The 18,179-nt window shown below is 41.1% G+C and overlaps 2 long non-coding RNA genes and 1 pseudogene across 4 annotated transcripts in view; all 3 read right to left on the bottom strand.

Annotated features, from left to right (window-relative positions):
• LOC309612494 overlaps nucleotides 1–18,179 on the bottom strand; it is a 947,061-nt gene that overhangs the window by 727,740 nt on the left and 201,142 nt on the right. The window lies entirely within an intron of this gene.
• LOC309612426 (small ribosomal subunit protein uS2 pseudogene) lies at nucleotides 6,485–15,636 on the bottom strand (annotated as a pseudogene). The gene has a single exon. The product of its transcript is annotated as a small ribosomal subunit protein uS2 pseudogene (transcript).
• Nucleotides 6,485–18,179, bottom strand: part of LOC309612537 — a 49,318-nt gene continuing 37,623 nt past the window's right edge. The window contains exon 2 of the long non-coding RNA XR_014235260.1: nucleotides 6,485–11,136. This is a non-coding gene — a long non-coding RNA (uncharacterized lncRNA). The remainder of the gene's footprint in view (nucleotides 11,137–18,179) is intronic.

Raw genomic sequence — 18,179 nt, 5'->3', positions numbered from 1 at the left:
ACTAAAAAGATCTAAATTCTTATTTAAAGGGAAAGGTCAGCTAATAAGGACTAAAACTAAAAAATCAAGATGCTACAATACAAGCATTTTATTTAGAAATTAAGATCAATACCAAAATAATTAATCAGTAGAGATGAAAGTGGCTGTTTCTGGAGTGGGAATAGGAGGAACGGCAATAAAGTTTATTTGGTCCCAATAAATGATATAGAACCATTTTGGTTTTTATGTTCATGCATAACTCTGTTAAAGAAAAAATAAGAATAGTAAACACAGAGGTAATAGCATGCTTGAAAGAAATGGCAAGTAGCTCTTTACTACTCCTACTGTAGCTAAAGGGTACAGTGATAGTGATATGTGTGTAGTGATAGTAAAGGGGAAAAAGAGGGGGAAAGTAGGTTTTCAGAAAAAAATCTCAAGCTAAGAGATTTTGACTTTATTCAAGAGAATACAGGAGGCATTGAAAGTAATGAAGCAAGACAATTATATAATCAGATTTCTGTAAAGATGATTCTAATAGCAGTGTATCGTGGCTTGGACAGCAGATTCTAATAGCAGATCGTGGCTTGGACAGTGTAAAACTAGAGGTTGGGAATAAGCCAGAATATTGAAATATTTTAGTAGGAAGACAAGGCCTGAGGCTGTCTGTCTCCTTTCAGGACATGCGTATCTGTTCCACTCCCATCTTCCTCACCTTTGCCTGTTTCTCTGTCTCTTCTTAAGCCTCATCTTTCTTCTCTAGGATGTGTGGGTGTGCCATACTATCTGTTTATGCATGACATGTATTTTTTCTGAAAATGAATACATAGCCATGGTCTCTACTTATGTAAAAGATATATGTGTAGAAAATTTCATAATTTTATGGATAAAAATAAATTGCTTTTTACACTGTGGATATTTATATTTCTCTCTGGGCCAGTCTTCGATGTAAAATATATTGTCTAAAAATGTTGTCCAAGTCCTAAACTGGGGTTTTAGGGAAAAACAGGAAGAGCTAATATTATTGCTTTAAAGCATCCCTGATGCTTTATATAATCCAACCCGAATATACCTTAGTGGGGTCTAAAATAAGGGCTAGTACCCCATCCTTTACCAATACTCCAACATAAAATCCAAACTGAAGGATCCAGCCATCTGAGTCTAATAGGCTATGGACAGGACCAACCCCTGATGCTATATATCTTTCCTTGTATGATGCCCCAGTCCTTCCCTTACAAATTCTTTCATTAACTGTTCATTTTAGCTCTCTCTATTTCTGACACGATCATTTTTCTTCCCTGTGTGGCTGTTATTCTATTTCCTAGGTTTTTTTTTCCTCTCTCCCCCTCATTTCCTTTTTTTTTCTCCTTTCTAGAATGCATGTGAGTTTCATGTTTCTACAGCTCACTAATTTTCCTGTTGTCAATCATGCAACTATTCACTCAGTCTTCATTTATCTTGTTTTTTTTCCTGCATTTCTTTCCTTTTCCAAAAAAGCTGGATTCATCTTGTTTAGGACACTCTGTGCTTCCCTTGCCTGGATATCTGCTTCCTTCAGGCTCAGGAAGTTTTCAACCATAAGTTCATCAAATAAATTACAATCCCTTTCTCTCTCTCTTCTCCATCTGGGACTCCTATATTGTGAATGCTGGTATGCCTGACGTTATCTCAGAGGTCCCTTAAACTGTTCTCATTTTTTAATTTGTTTTACTTTTTGCTGTTGTGATTAGGTTATTTCCATTGTTCCATCTTCCAGATCCCTGACGTGTTCTTCTGTATTACCTAGTCTGTTGTTAATTCCTTCTAGTGTGTTTTTCATTTCAGTTATTGTATTCTTCGGTTCTGACTGGTTCTTTTTTATATTTTCTAGTTCCTTGTTAAAATTCTCACTGTGTTCATCTATTCTTTTCCTTAGTTCAGTTAGCATTTTTATTACTAATGCTTCAAACTCTTTATCTGGTAAATTATTTATCTCTGTTTTATTAGCTTTTTTTTTTTTTTTTTAGGGTCTTTTTCTTGTTCTTTCATTGGAAATTAATTCCTCTTTCTTTTCATATTGCTTAACTTTCTCTGTCTCTATAAAATTAAGTGAAACAGTTTCCTATCCCAGTCTTGAAGGAGTGTCCTTGTGAGGGAGCATTCCTATTCAGTCTGCGTGTGCCCAGTGGCTTTGGTGGGAGAGCTGGATCTGCAGTGAGCACAAGTCATGTCTTCCCCCAGGGTGCGCTGGCAGCTATCACCTTGGTAGGAAGTAGGGCTGGAGACGCAGAGGTTAGAGCCGGAGCCAAGTGTAAGTCTGGGCTTCTCCTCTGCTCAGTGGCCGGTACCAACTTGTTGGGGGTGGGTGCGGCTCCCCAGCTGCAGGAGCAGAAGCCCCGAGCATCAGGTATGAATTGGCTCTGTCCCCCTCAACGGCATACTCTCCTCAGTGGAGGCAGTTCCACCCTCATGCGGAGGAGCATGAAGGGCTGGAGTGGGCACTCAGTGTGGGCTGGTATGCACGTTGGCATGGTCCTAGCACCAGTCAGAGCTCCAGACCGCTCCCAATCTGCCACCCCCATGAACACCACTGCTGCTGTGCTGCGTCAAACCGGCTCTGTCTCCTACAACTGCATACTCTCCTCAGCTGCAGCGGCCTTTGCCCTAGTGTGGAGCTCTACCATGGAGCAAAATGGGCTGGAGCGCACACTCACATCAGGCTGGGGCAAACGCTGGGGCAGTTCTGGGAAACCAGCCAGAGTCCCAGGCAGTTTTAGCCTGCTTCTGCCTTGCTTCAAGAGTGAGCAAGCATGTGCATGTGTTTCACAAGCGGAGTTTAGGCTTCTTACAGCCCTGCTGTCAGTCCCATTGGTTCTCAAATAAGCTAAGGGGACTAGTCCTTCCCAGTGTTGGGCCCCAGACGTGGGCACCCAACGTATGGTTCAAGTTGCTCACGCCCCAGGGAGGATCTTCAAGCCAATGTAATCCCCCTCCTCTTCTGTGTCCCCTCTGAGGGGCACAGGTCCCAACCTCATCACTTCTCTTCCTTTCCTACCTGACTCCATGTTACAGCCTTGGTTGTATGAGAGTCATTCTGCCAGTCTCCAGTTTGTTTCAGTGCAAACTGCTCCACATGTAGAGGTATTTTTGATGTCTGTGGTGGGAGATGAGCTCTGTGTCCTCCTACTCTGCCACCTTGATCTCCTCCTTTCATAACTACTGTGTTTTGAATAGAATCTTATTCAGAGAAGAAGAAAACCTTGCTGGATTGAAATCAAGTGAGATAAAGTGGATGGCTAGAGATGTGCCTGATTTCTCCAAGGCTACAAATCTGAGAACGTCTTCCCTCTCTCATATCTGGGTCACTTTAGAGTTTTACCGAGGGAAAATATATTGTATTAGAGGAGTACAACTATTTGGTCAATCAGTAAGAATATGTGAAATCAGAAAATGTAATAAAATGTTAATACTAGTGGGGAAAAATTAGGAGTTGAGAAGAAGAAGACTGCCATCTTGTGAAGGACTTGACAGGATATAGCAGTACCAGGTACGTGGGAGAGGAGGAGAGTATGGGAACAGCTTTGCACTCAGAGATAGAGGCATGAGTGGCCACAAGTGGAGGCATGGCCCCACGGCCTGCACTGGAAGTAGTCACAATGCCCAGAACAAACCCTGTTAAACTGAAAGAGGCAACGAGACATAGGTGGATGAGAATCAAACAAGTCCCTGTCAAAAGGAAGATTTCCCCCATTTTGCTAGAAATAAAAGAAGATCCAGAGAGTCAGGAAGGAAATATTCTAGGCTTAGATTAAGGATCTATGAGGGTGCTCAATCCCTGACAAAGAATATCTACTAAGTTCTTCCCCAAGACTGATGGGAGGAAGGACCTGGGCTTCCCAGACTTCTCAACTAAGGAGACAGGAGGGCTTTTGAGGAAAAGAGAGTAGCAGAGTCTACTAGTGGGATGGCAATGAATTCTAGTGCATTTGATGCAGTTTAGATCTTTCAGGTAGTGTTGGAAGTCTCTGCTGGAGACATCCATGGGCAGTTAAGAATTAATTACTATCAATAAAAAAGGACAGATGATCCAATAGAAAAATTGGCAACAGGTGCCAACAGGTATTTCACAAAGTAGGAAATAAGACTGGCAAAAAAAAAATCATTTGAAACGCTACTCAAGCTCACTGGTAGTCAGGAAAATGAAAATTAAAACCACAGTGATAGTGTTTAAATAAACTTGCAAACTGGTACAACTACTTTAGAAAGCAATTTGAGATTTTCTAGTAAATTTGAAAATAAATATATCATAAGACCCAAGAATATAATCTAGATAAACTTTTATGTTTTTTGTCTCAGGAGTCAAGTATTAGAATGGTCACTGCAGCAGTGTCTATAATACCAAAATGGAGAACTGCATAAGTGTTCATTAGTAGAACACAGAAATTGCAATATAGTCAAACAATGGAATAAGGTAGAACAGTGGAAATACACAAACATAGGAACAGACATCAACATAATCATAAGCAGCAAATTGGAAGTCTGGTTGGCCCACTTATATTTTGGTGAAAATGAAACCTACATGAGGGAAATTACTGGACCTCAAGTAGACCACTTCCTAACTTGAGATAAAGAAATATGTAAGTGTAATGAAAACATAAAAATACATGTGAAGTATGTTGCAATCTAGATGTGCAGATGTGAGATATACATTGTTTCTGTGTGAGGATGTGCATGTACACGTGTGACTAAGCATTTAAACAGCCCTTCAAAAGCTGTTGCACATAAAATTTTTGGTTAAAATGCCTGATAATTTTTATTATCATTTTGTTTATTTATTCTGGTACTAAAATTAGATTTGGGAAAGTTAACTCATTAGAATATTGAAATAATGAATATCTACATTTATCTGAATGTCTTTTTAAAAGCAGAAATAAACATTATACAAACATTATAAGAGAAATAAAAAAATAGTTCTTATAGAGTACTAAAAGTGAAACTTAAATAGAACTACAAAAGATTATATTTGCCTACATTATACCCTTTATTATTATCCTTCAACGATTATACATAATTTTATGTGGATCCTATATCTCAGTGTATTCTGAATTATTTATTTTGTAAATGTTGCTCCAGAAGGAAATTAGAAGTTCTTATTTATTTTTTTTCTGTTTTCAGAAATTTGGTGAGGTTAATGTTAGATGATTTTGACCTGCATCCATTCAAGATGCTTGGACCAAGAGTGAAAAGGAAAATTGAGAGTTCTAAATTTGGGGTCAAATTTCTCTGATTTAAATTGCCCCTTTTCTTTTGTCACTCGGATCTACTGCCAGTTCTCCTGTGAAACAATATAGTCTGCAGCACTAGTATACAGAGTCTGGTCTTTAACATTATTCTCCACCAAAGATAATCAGGGCACTTTAGAGAGCCACTGAGTCCACGTTCAGTGCAGGAGAACTCAAGACCGTCTTGGAATAGTTTGCTGATATTAGAAAGCAAGGTTAACTTTTAAAGATGTATGAAAATGACTACAAGAACGGACTTGATAGGGCTCCTACTTCTCAAACTATGACAATTTGAGCATCAAAAGAGAAACAAAGATTGCTGTCAATTAGAAACACTGAGGGACATCTGAGGAGTCAAGACAGCGGTGTGGGAAGATGCGGGGTTCGTGTCTCCATACAACTAGGGTGCCTGCCAGATGCTGGTGGGAGACCTCAATGCCCAAGGAGACAGGAGGAACCCCCAAGCGAACTGGTAAGATGTGGGGGAAGGAGAAGTGGAGGCCAGACAGGACCAGCGCCCCTGAGGGGTGGCTGAGAGTGGGGAGGGGTTCCCACACCTGAAGGGACCCTCCGGGGCTCAGATCAAGGAGGAGCACACTCAGTATTTCCCCTGCCCAATTGGGCTGGGTCCTATACCCTCAGAGGGCCCCCCCGGGGCCTCTTGGTCCTGGGGGCATAGGAGGGAGCCCAGGGGGAGAACAGGAGAGGCAGGTGGGAGGGGCCCTCCAGGACCAGAGGAGTGGAAGAGGAGCGGAGGGCATTGGCCCTGCTCACTCGACCCTGGGAAATTTACTGAGCTCCCAGGCTGGTCCCCTGCCCTCCAAAGTCCCCTCCAGGCCGCATGGGTCCTGGGGGCATAGGAGGGAGACCAGGAGGAGAACAGGAGACATGGGTGGGAGGGGCCCTCTGGGACCAGAGGAGCAGTAGAGGAGCGGAGGATGTTTACCCTGCTCACTCAGGCTGAAGCCTGCTGGGCTCCTAGGTGGGGTCCCCTGCCCGCTGAGACCAGAGGCAGGAGGCATGCCTGGGACCCTTCTGTTCCGCTGAGCCTAAGCCCCACCCCCCACAACTCCCAGGGCCTTTTCCAGCCCTGTGGGTGCTAAGCATAGGCCCTGCCCACTGTCCAAGCCCCGCCCCTGTTTAAGCCCCACCCTCCACAGCCAAGGCCTTTTCCACCTTTTTTTTTTCCTCCTCCTCTTTTTTACTATTGTGTTCTGTTTTACCTTCCAGTTGTTGTTTCATCTATATTTTTATTTTTACATTCTTTTTAACATATCTGTTAGTTTCCTAGTCTAATTTTATTTTTTACTTTGTTATTCTTCCTTTTTTTTTTTCATTTTTTTTTTGCCACCCCACGTGGCTTACAGGATCTTGGATCACAAGCCGGGGGTCAGGCCAAAGATCCTGCAGTGGGAGCTCCGAATCCGAACAACTGGACTAACAGAGAACCTCAGACCCCAGGGAATATTCAACGGAGTGACGTCTCACGGAGGTTCTCAACTCGGCACCAAGGCCCAGCTCTACCCAACAGCCTACAAGCTCCATTGTTGGAAGCCTCAGGCCAAACAACCAGTAAGATAGGAACACAATCCCACTCATCAAAAAAAAGAAAAATGAGATGGCAATAAATATGTCACAGATGAAGGAGCAAGGTAAAATCCTACAAGACCAAATAAATGAAGGGGAAATAGGCAATCTACCTGAAAAAAAAATCAGAGTAATGATAGTAAAGATGAGCCAGAATCTTGGAAATAGAATGGAGGTACGGATTGAGAAAATACAAGAAATATTTAACAAAGATCTTGAAGAAATAAAGAGCAAACAGAGATGAACAACACAATAAGTGAAATGAAAATTACACTAGAAGGAATCAGTAACAGAATAACTGAGGCAGAAGAACGAATAGGTGAGCTTGAAGACAAAATGGTGGAAATAACTGCTGAGGAGCAGAATAAAGAAAAAAGAATGAAAAGAATTGAAGACAGGACTTCCCTAGTGGCGCAGTGGTTGAGAATCTGTCTCCCAATGCAGGGGACACGGGTTCGAGCCCTGGTCTGGGAAGATCCCACATGCCGCGGAGCAGCTGGGCCCGTGAGCCACAATTACTGAGCCTGCGCATCTGGAGCCTGTGCTCCGCAACAAGAGAGGCCGCAACAGTAAGAGGCCCGCGCACCGCGATGAAGAGTGGTCCCCGCTTGCCACAACTAGAGAAAGCCCTCGCACAGAAATGAAGACCCAACACAGCCATAAAAATAAATAATAAATAAATAAATTAATTAAAAAAAAAAAAGAATTGAAGACAATCTCAGAGATGTCTGGGACAACACTAAAAGCACCAACATTCGAATTATAGTGGTCTCAGAAGAAGAGAAAGAGAAAGGGTCTGAGAAAATATTTGAAGAGATTACAGTGGAAAAATTCCCTAACATGAGAAAAGAAATAGTCACACAAGTCCAGGAAGCACAGAGAGTCACATACAGGATAAACCCTAGGAGAAACACACCAAGACACATATTAATCAAACTAACAAAAATTAAATTCAAAGAAAAAATTTTAAAAGCAGCAAGGGAAAAACAAAAATAACATACAAAGGAATCCCCATAAGGTTATCGGCTGATTTTTCAGCAGAAACTCCGCAGGCCAGAAGGGAGTGGCAGGATATACTTAAAGTGATGAAAGAGAAAAACCTACAACCAAGATTACTCCACCCAGCAAGGATCTCATTCAGATTCAATGAAGAAATCAAAAGCTTTTCAGACAAGCAAAAGCTAAAAGAATTCAGCACCACCAAACCAGCTTTACAACAAATGCTAAAGAAACTTCTCTAGGCGGGAAACACAAGAGAAGAAAAAGACCCACATACAATCCCAAAACAATTAAGAAAATGGGAATAGGAACATACATATCGATAATAACCTTAAATATAAATGAATTAAATGCCCCAACCAAAAGACACAGACAGGCTGAATGGATACAAAAACAAGACCCATATATATGCTGTCTACAAGAGACCCACTTCATACCTAGGGACACATACAGACTGAAAGTGAAGGGATGGAAAAAGATATTCCATGAAAATGGAAATCAAAAGAAAGCTGGAATAGCAATACGTGTATCAGATAAAATAGACTTTAAAATAGTGTTACAAGAGATAAGGAAGGAAACTACATAATGATCAAGGGATCAACCCAAGAAGAAGACATAACAATTATAAATGTTTATGCACCCAACGTAGGAGCACCTCAATACATAAAGCAAATACTAACAACCATGAAAGGGGAAATCAACAGTAACACAATAATAGTAGAAGACATTAACACCCCACTTACACCAATGGACAGATCATCGAAACAGAAAATAAATAAGGAAACACAAGCTTTAAATGACACAATAGACCAGATAGACTTAATTGATATTTATAGAACATTCCACCTGAAAGTCACAGAATACACTTTCTTCTCAAGTGCACATGGAACATTCTCCAGGATAGATCACATTTTGGGTCACAACTCAAGCATCGGAAAACTTAAGAAAACTGAAATTGTATCAAGCATCTTTTCTGACCACAATGCTATGAGATTGGAAATCAATTACAGGAAAAAAACTGAAAAAAACACAAATACACGGAGGCTAACAGGATGCTACTAAATAACCAAGAGACCACTGAAGAAATCAAAGAAGAAATTAAAAAATACATAGAAACAAATGACAACAAAAACTCGACAACCCAAAACCTATGGGAGGCAGCAAAAGCAGTTCTAAGAGGCAAGTTGATAGAAATTCAATCTCACCTCAAGAAACAAGAAAAATCTCAAATAAACAATCTAACCCTACACCTAAAGCAACTAGAGTATGAAGAACAAAGAAAACCCAAAGTCAGTAGAAGGAAAGAAGTCATAAATATCAGAGCAGAAATAAATGAAATAGAAACAAAGAAAACAATGGCAAAGATCAATAAAACTAAAAGTTGGTTCTTTGAGAAGATAAACAAAATTGATAAACCCTTAGCCAGACTCATCAAGAAAAAAAAAGGGAGAGGATGCAAATCAATAAAATTAGAAATGAAAAAGGAGAAATCACAACTGGCAACACAGCAATACAAAGGATTATAAGAGACTACTACAAATAAACATATGCCAATAAAATGGACAACACCAAGAAGTTGACAAATTCTTGGAAAGGTCCAATTTTCCAAGCCTGAACCAGGAAGAATTAGAAAAAATAAACAGACCTATCACAAGTAATGAAATTGAAACTGTTATTAAAAATCTTCTAACAAACAGAAGTCCAGGACCAGATGGCTTCACAGGCGAATTCTACCAAACATTTAGAGAAGAGTTAACACTGCTCCTTCTCAAACTCTTCCAAAAAATTGCAGAGGGAGTAACATTCCCAAATTCGTTCTACAAAGCAACCATCACCCTGATACCAAAACCAGAAAAAGATATCACAAAAAAAAAGAAAATTATAGACCAATATCACGGATGAAAATAGATGCAAAAATCCTAAACAAAATACTAGCAAACAGAATCCAACAAGATATCAAAAGGATCATACACCATGATCAAGTGGGATTTTTCCCAGGGATGCAAGGATTCTTCAATATACGCAAATCAATCAGTGCGATACACCATATTAACAAATAAAGGAATAAAAACAATATGATCATCTCAGTAGATGCAGAAAAAGCTTTTGACAAAATTCAACACCCATTTATGATAAAAACTCTCCAGAAAGTGGGCATAGAGGGAACCTACCTCAACATAATAAAGGCCATATAAGACAAACCCACAGCAAACATCATACTCAATGATGAAAAACTGAAAGCATTTCCTCCAAGATCAGGAATAAGACAAGGATGTCCACTCTCGCCACTATTATTTAACATAGTTTTGGAAGTTCTAGCCACAGCAATCAGAGAAGAAAAAGAAATAAAAGGAATACAAATTGTAAAAGAAGAAATAAAACTGTCACTGTTTGCAGACGACATGATAATATATACAGAAAATCCTAAAGATGTCAAGAGAAAACTACTAGCACCAATCAATGAATCTGGTAAGGTTGCAGGATACAAAATTAATGCACAGAAATCTCTGGCATTCTTATACACTAACAACAAAATGTCAGAAAGAGAAATTAAGGAAACACTCCCATTTACCATCACAACAAAAAGAATAAAATACCTAGAAATAAACCAACCTAAGGAGGCAAAAGACTTGTACTCAGAAAACTATAAAACACTGATGAAAGAAATCAAAGATGACATAAACAGATGGAGAAATATACCATGTTCTTGGATTGGAAGAATCAATATTGTGAAAATGATTATACTACCCAAAGCAATCTACAGATTCAATGCAATCCCTATCAAACTACCAATGGCATTCTTCACAGATTTAGAACAAAAAGTTTTACAATTCGTATGGAAACGCAAAAGACCCCAAATAGCCAAAGCAATCTTGAGAAAGAAAAACAGAGCTGGAGGAATGAGACTCCCTGACTTCAGAGTATACTACAAAGCTACAGTAATCAAAACAGTATGGTACTGGCATAGATCAATGGTACAGGATAGAGTACCCAGAGATAGACCCATGGACATTGATCACCTAATTTACAACAAAAGAGGAAAGAACATACAATGGAGAAAAGACAGCCTCTTCAATAAGTGGTGCTGGGAAAACTGGACAGGTACATGTAAAAGAATGAAATTAGAACACTCCCTACCACCATACACAAAAATAAACTCAAATGGATTAAAGACCTAAATGTAAGACCAGACACTATAAAACTCTTACAGGAAAACATAGGAAAAACACACTTCGACATAAACCACAGCAAGATCTTTTTTGACCCACCCCCTAGAGTAATGAAAATAAAAACAAAAATAAACAAATGGGACCTAATTAAATTTAAAAGCTTTTTGCACAGCAAAGGAAGCCATAAACAAGACAAAAAGACAACCCTCAGAATGGGAGAATACATTTGCAAATGAAACGGTAGACAAAGGATTAGTCTCCAAAATATACAAATAGCTCATGGAGCTGAATATCAAAAAAACATACAATCCAATTAAAAAATGGGTGGAAGACCTAAATAGACATTTCACCAAAGAAGACATACAGATGGCCAACAAACACATGAAAAGATGCTCAACATCACTGAATATTAGAGAAATGCACATCAAAACTACAATGAGGTATCACCTCACACCAGTCAGAATGGCTATTATCAAAAAATCTAGAAACAATAAATGGTGGAAAGGGTGTTGTGAAAAGGAAACCCTCCTGCACTGTAGGTGGGAATGTAAATTGATACAACCACTATGGAGAACAGTATGGAGGTTCCTTAAAAAACTAAAAATAGAACTACCATATGACCCAGCAATCCCACTACTGGGCATATACCCTGAGAAAACCATAGTTCAAAAAGAGTCATGTACCACAATGTTCATTGCAGCACTATTTACAATAGCCAGAACATGGAAGCAACCTAAATGTCCATAGACAGATGAATGGATAAAGAAGATGTGGCACATATATACAATGGAATATTACTCAGCCATAAAAAGGAATGAAATTGAGTTATTTGTAGTGAGGTGGATGGACCTAGAGTCTGTCATACAGAGTGAAGTAAGAAAGAGAAAAACAAATACCATATGCTAACGTATATATATGGAATCAAAAAAAAAAATGGTACTGATGAACCTAGTGGCAGGGCAGGAATAAAGACGTAGACATAGAGAATGGACTTGAGGATGTGGTGGGGGAGGGGGAAGCTGGGACGAAGTGAGAGTGGCATGGACATATATACACTACCAAACGTAAAATAGATAGCTAGTGGGAAGCAGCTGCATAGCACAGGGTGATCAGCTCGGTGCTTTGTGACCACCTAGAGGGGTGAGATAGGGAGGGTGGGAGGGAGGCTCAAGAGGGAGGGGATATGGGGATATATGTATGCATATGGCTGATTCACTTTGGTGTACAACAGAAACTAACACAGTACTGTGAAGCAATTATACTCCAATAAAGATCTATAAAAAAAGAAAAGAAAAAACACTCAGGGACTTCCCTGGTGGTCCAGTGGGTAAGACTCCGCACTCCCAATGCAGGGGGCCCGGGTTCGATCCCTGATCAGGGAACTAGATCCTACATGCGTGCCACAACTAAGAGTCCGCATGCTGCAACTAAGAAGTCTGCATGCTGCAACAAGGAGTCTGCATGCCACAACTAAGAAGTCCACATGCCACAACTAAGAGTCCACATGCCGCAACTAAAGATCTCCCATGCAGCAACAAATATCCCACATGCCGCAACTAAGACCAGGAGCAGCCTATGTAAATAAATATTAAAAAAAAAAAAAAAGTCAATAAAAGATCTGAAGTTCATCATGTTGCCCCCAAAGGATAACTAATATAAGAGGTATTATAAAGTAAAGCAACAACTGCCAATAAGAAGCGATGACTCAATCTTCGCTGACACTGAATTTGGATCAAGAACACGGATGTCCTGATGTTTGAAAACCTTCTGTCAAATGTAAGGTATATTCTTCCTGAATGATAATATAAGCTTATAGGACTACGCCACAGCAAGAGTTGAGTTCTCTTGATCTCATGAAACCGTTTCTTGCACAAACACTAGTATCAACAGCTTTGGGCTCCTATCAGAGTCTCTGAGGCCCAGGAAACCTCTTCCTCACTTAATTCCTTCATTCTTGATGGCCAGTTTATTCATAATATGACACTGTATCATTGGCTAATTAAAAGACGAACTTATTAATCTAAATATGTGTGTGTATGTGTGTATCAAGGCCTATATATGTGGTTTCTTCCCACTAGTTCATAGATCTTCCAAAACTGCAGAAAATACCTTCAACAAAGAGCAAAATGCTACTTCAGCTGTTCATGCTACAGTGTCTCCATCTTTGGAGTAAACTGGGGTGTAGTTGTGGGTTTAGAAATCCTCCAGCCATACCTTCTCATCTACTCTTCCTTTCCACTCAATACTGGGGAAAATGTCTCTCTTTCTCCTCATTAAATAGCTTAAGAGAGAGAAATATCAGAAAGCTTATGCTTTGTAGGGCCAAGGAAAGCAAAGTTTCAAAACCTCTCAGCTCAGAATGTGGCCCTCTGGCCTCTCTCTCAGCTTGGGAAACATGGAATGGGCTAATAGACCTCTCTTGCCCCAAAGGATCTTTCCAGCAGGCATAAGTCCTTATGACCCTGCCCCAATATTCTTAGAATTGCTAACCCACCATTTATTCATTCGTAAACCTCAATGCAGGGAGAATAGGGGAATGAATATATTTTTATATGAATTTGTATTCAGTATGGAAATAGAGTCACAGTAAGTCTCAGGCTGCCAAGGGACACATTCGTGGCTTTCACACTGTGTGAACCGTGAGTAACGATCTCCTTTTGGGGAAAACTTATTAAGAGTCAAAACATTAAGTTGATATTCTATTTTAATATGCATAAATGCAAGAAAAGAATTATAATTTTAATTGTGTTCAGCACACAAAAATATTCCCCAGAGTACCATCCAGTAGAACTCAGAGAGCTTTTACCTTTAGCTAGAGAAACTGAACTTTTGGGGGGTGCTGTGCTAAGAAAATTTGGACTCAGTGAACAGTTTCCTTCTACAACACCTAGAAATTCACTTCCTAGATCTGCCCTGGTATCCAGAGGATTGGTGCTACATTCTATGTGAAGACCCAAAAAGGGTGTAAATTTCTTCATGTCATTTTTTGGGAAAATGTTTCAAAAACACTTCATTTTTTAAAGTACACAGAACAGTGTAAGCAGGGGAATTTTAACTAGGAGATGAGTTCAATATGCGAATGTGGTAGGTGGGATAACGTCCCCCGAACACCACACACACACATATAAGTCTATATCGTAATCCCCAGAACCTGTGTAGATGTTACCTTACATGCTCAAGAGACTGCAAATGTGAATCGGCAAGATTATTACCCTGGATTATCTGGGCGGACCCAATGTAATCATAAGGCTGCTTATAAGACGGAAGCAAGAGAGTCAGAGAAGATGTGAAGACGGAGGCAGAGGTCGTGGGGGAGGAGGGGGGAGAGAGAGAGAGAGGAGAGAAATAGAGAGATTTGAAGATGCTACCCTGTTGGATTTGAAAATGAGGGAAGGGACCATCAGCAAAGAGAATGCAAGGACTTGATTCTCTCCTAGAACCTTCAGAAGGAAACACATTCTTTTTTTTTTTTTTAAGAAACTGTTTGTTTTCCGTCAACCTATTTGCATTTGAAGAGTTTGTGGAAGAACAGCTTAAGACGACTCAGGGGTTGTTCCTACCCATTCAGTGGCCTGAGCAGTCGGAGCTGCAGACCAGTCTTCAGTGGGGAACTGCTGAGTGGGTACAGAGGGCACCTGCATGCCTTTGGACCAGTCCGCCACCTCAGGTTGGATAGCAGTGAACTCAGGAGCAGGAGTGGTCCATTCACCCTGAAATTCCTCCTTGGCCACAGCTTTCTCAGCTGCTGCCTGTTATTCCTTTTCAATCTCTTCAGGATCTCTGTAGAAGTAGAGATCAGGCATGACCTCCCATGGGTGTTCACAGGAGATGGTCCCACGCATGTGCAGAACTTCCCAGGCTTGCATCCACCACATCAGGCCCACTGAGTGAGCTCCCTTGTTGTTGCACCGGATGGCAATGTCCCATAGCACAGCGGAGAGTCCGTGTTACACAGAGCAACGGGAGGCAGGTTAACGTAACAGGCCCCTGTGAGAGGCTGGTGGTCAGCTCTGGGATCAGTAACCACCAGAAGTCTTGGTTCCCGGAAGGCTGCCTGGATCTGGTTAGTGAAGGTTCCAGGAGTGAAGCGGCCAGCAATAGCAGTGGCTCCAGTGGCAGCAGCAAACTTCAGCACAGCTCGCTGCCCAGTATTCCTGGAGGATACGACACTGACGTCAGCTGGGAATTCAATGGCAACAATGGCACGAGCTGCCAACAGAAGCTTCTCCCAGGTTCTCTTCGGATTTATGATGTAGATGCCATCACTTTTCCTGTTGTAGATGTACTGTTCCATTTGGAAGTCAAAGTTGGTGCCACCTAAGTGGGTTCCCGCTGCAAGGAATTTGAGGACATCCTCCTCCTTCACTTGCAGGACATCAAGGGCTCCAGACATTGTGAAGGTTTCCCTTTAAGTTAGGATGGGAGTCCAGAACAACGCCGTATGGACCCCTGTCTGGGTAGTGCGGAAAGGAGGAACACATCCTTGCTGACACCTGGATTTCAGTAACTCTAATTGGGAGGACTGTGAGATATTAGGTTTGTGTTGTTATAAGTCATAAAATTTATTGAAATTTGTTACAGCAGCAATGGGAAACTAATACAATGTATCAAAAGAAAGCACCATAAAGTAAAAGTACCATAGAAAGTACCATAAAGTAAAAGTACCATAGAAAGTACCAAGAAAAGTACCATAAAACTCTCCTAATTGTGAACAATAAAACCGCAATATGCTAGGGCTTAAGACTCTGAGTGGATTCTAATCAGAATCTGTTGGCCACCACTGTGCCTGACATAGAAGTGACACTCAGTACACAACTCTTATGTGTAAACTAATTAATAAAATACAAATAAATCATAGCCCTGTACATGGAGTTTAAATAAAAAATACATAACTTCCTACTTTTCAAAAATGCAGTCTCAGGCTTCCCTGGTGGCGCAGTGGTTGAGAGTCTGCCTGCTAATGCAGGGGACACGGGTTCGAGCCCTGGTCTGGGAAGATCCCACATGCTGCGGAGCAACTAAGCCCGTGAGCCACAATTACTGAGCCTGCGCGTCTGGAGCCTGTGCTCCGCAACAAGAGAGGCCGCGATAGTGAGAGGCCCTCGCACCGCAATGAAGAGTGGCCCCCGCTCGCCGCAACTAGAGAAAGCCCTCGCACAGAAACAAAGACCCAACACAGCCATAAATAAAGAAATAAACAAATACTTAAAAAAAAAAAATGCAGTCTCTGTGAAGGAAAATATGATCAATATATCATCAACTCAAAAAATCTAGTGTCCTCTAGATCTGATGACCTTGTTCAGCATCTCTCATGAGTAAATGTGTGATTGTTTGAAGGTACAGAGAGAAGACATAGCAACATGCTTTTGGATATTTGTTCCGTTTTCCTTTTCCTTCAGCTTCGCATAAACCAAACATATTCCACTTAGGAACTACACAAATAGTCGAAGGTGGCATGAAGGTTGTAGCAAGCATGTTTTCCAGGGGAAGTATATTTTTGCATTTGAAATTGGCCATAGCTTAGCAACGCCAGCTTCCAAAACATTTATACCAAGCGAAGAGCTGCATATGCCGTTGTGCTCATGTACCGAAACAGCACCAAGCAGGGGTGCCTGACAGGGTGGAAAGGAAGAATCTCAAAACATGCTTATTTTCTTGTTATTATTGCTGTTTAAAATGGTTGTTTTCAACTGAGAGCATCACGCCTTTAACATTAGTTCAATACTGTAGAAAGGATAGGTTCTTTACATTTAACTTTGATATGGTATCTTTTATGACTGGGATCATTATTATTACTATGAAAGAGTAGCTTCCAAATTGAAAAATGAGGAGCTCCAGTGGCATCTCCTGACTCCAGTGCAAGGCTCCCTCTCAAGTCGTCAAAGGGCCATAAGCTTTGTCTGTTTCCCTCCCAAATTCCCCTGAGTGGTGTGGGGTGCAGGTGATCAAGCCAATTGAGGGTAGAGGATAGATTCTGCTCCATCTTTTCTCCTGAGAGGAGGAGTTAATCTATTTTCTCCTCCATAGGGACTTAGCTCTTAGTCCTGATGTCCAGATAGCTCCTTCCTCCCCTCACTGGAGATGACTTGGTTTATTAAAAATCACATGCAAAGTGGTTTAATTGCATGGGAAAATACGCGGTTTAATTGCCAAGCAGATTAAGATGAACTATGGCAGCACCTAAATATCAGTCATGGCACAAATTCCTTCTGTTAAAGGTCAGAGAGTTGCCACTATCTCCCTGCAGAGAAAGTTTTCATTGCTCTGGGGTCAAAGCTGGAGAACATCAGGACACCCCAAATGCTTTCCTGGATGCATTTTCATATCTCCTTCCTGCCTTGCCCATGCTGTTCTTGGAAGAAGTTTTGACAGCAGAGTAAAGACCTTGTGCAGAACCAAAAACAGGGCCTTTAGAGCAAAACACATCTGGGCTCAAACCTCAGTCCTGCTATTTTCTGGTTGTGATACCTTGGATCTGGTAGATAGTCTCTCTGAGGTTTGGTTTGCTCATTTGTTAAATAAAATAGCATCACACAGTTTGCAGCATTGTCATAGTGTGATTGAAAGAGTTAAACCCCTATTATCTCTTGTCACACTCCAGAAAGAGTAGCCACTACTAAAATCCACAAATATCTCTGCACTGGTAGAGTCTGTATCAATCTTTCAGGCTCCACCATTACTGTTTAATATTTCCTTAAACTCGTAAGTTGTCTGTGACTGAGATCACAGCAACCTCTTCAGATACAAAGGAAGCTATTACCTCAATCTAGTCTGAGTGTACAGTGTTCTGGAAAGAGTGGGAAGCTTCCCTTACAAGAGAAAGGAAATTCAAAAGCCAATTTTCCATGTAGAGAAATTAACCGGTTAAATCTGAATGGCCAGGTAAATGAATCAAATTACCTGCTACCCTGGGAACCTGCAGGCTCTAAATTCTGACTTACCCTCCTACCCACCCACGTGTTGGCCATCTGTGACCACACTGTGCATTTCCCCTGCAAAAGCCTCAGGTACAGCTGCTCGGTTTGGCCGGCTGGGGTTCTCAAAGTGTGACTGCCCTCTGGTGGCAGCTGCCTTCCCCATACCCAAATGTGATCGCTCTTCTCTCACTCTGTCCAACTGCAGAAAGCCCAGGCAGCTGACTGGCCTCCGCTCCCTGTGCAGTCTTTTAGTGAGAAGGGAACCGCTG

The sequence above is a fragment of the Balaenoptera borealis genome (genome assembly GCF_965194805.1).
Source record: "Balaenoptera borealis genome assembly, chromosome: 15".
NCBI lineage: Eukaryota > Metazoa > Chordata > Mammalia > Artiodactyla > Balaenopteridae > Balaenoptera > Balaenoptera borealis.
Note: the sequence above shows the minus strand (reverse complement) of the source record. Positions and strands in the feature narration are given on the sequence as shown.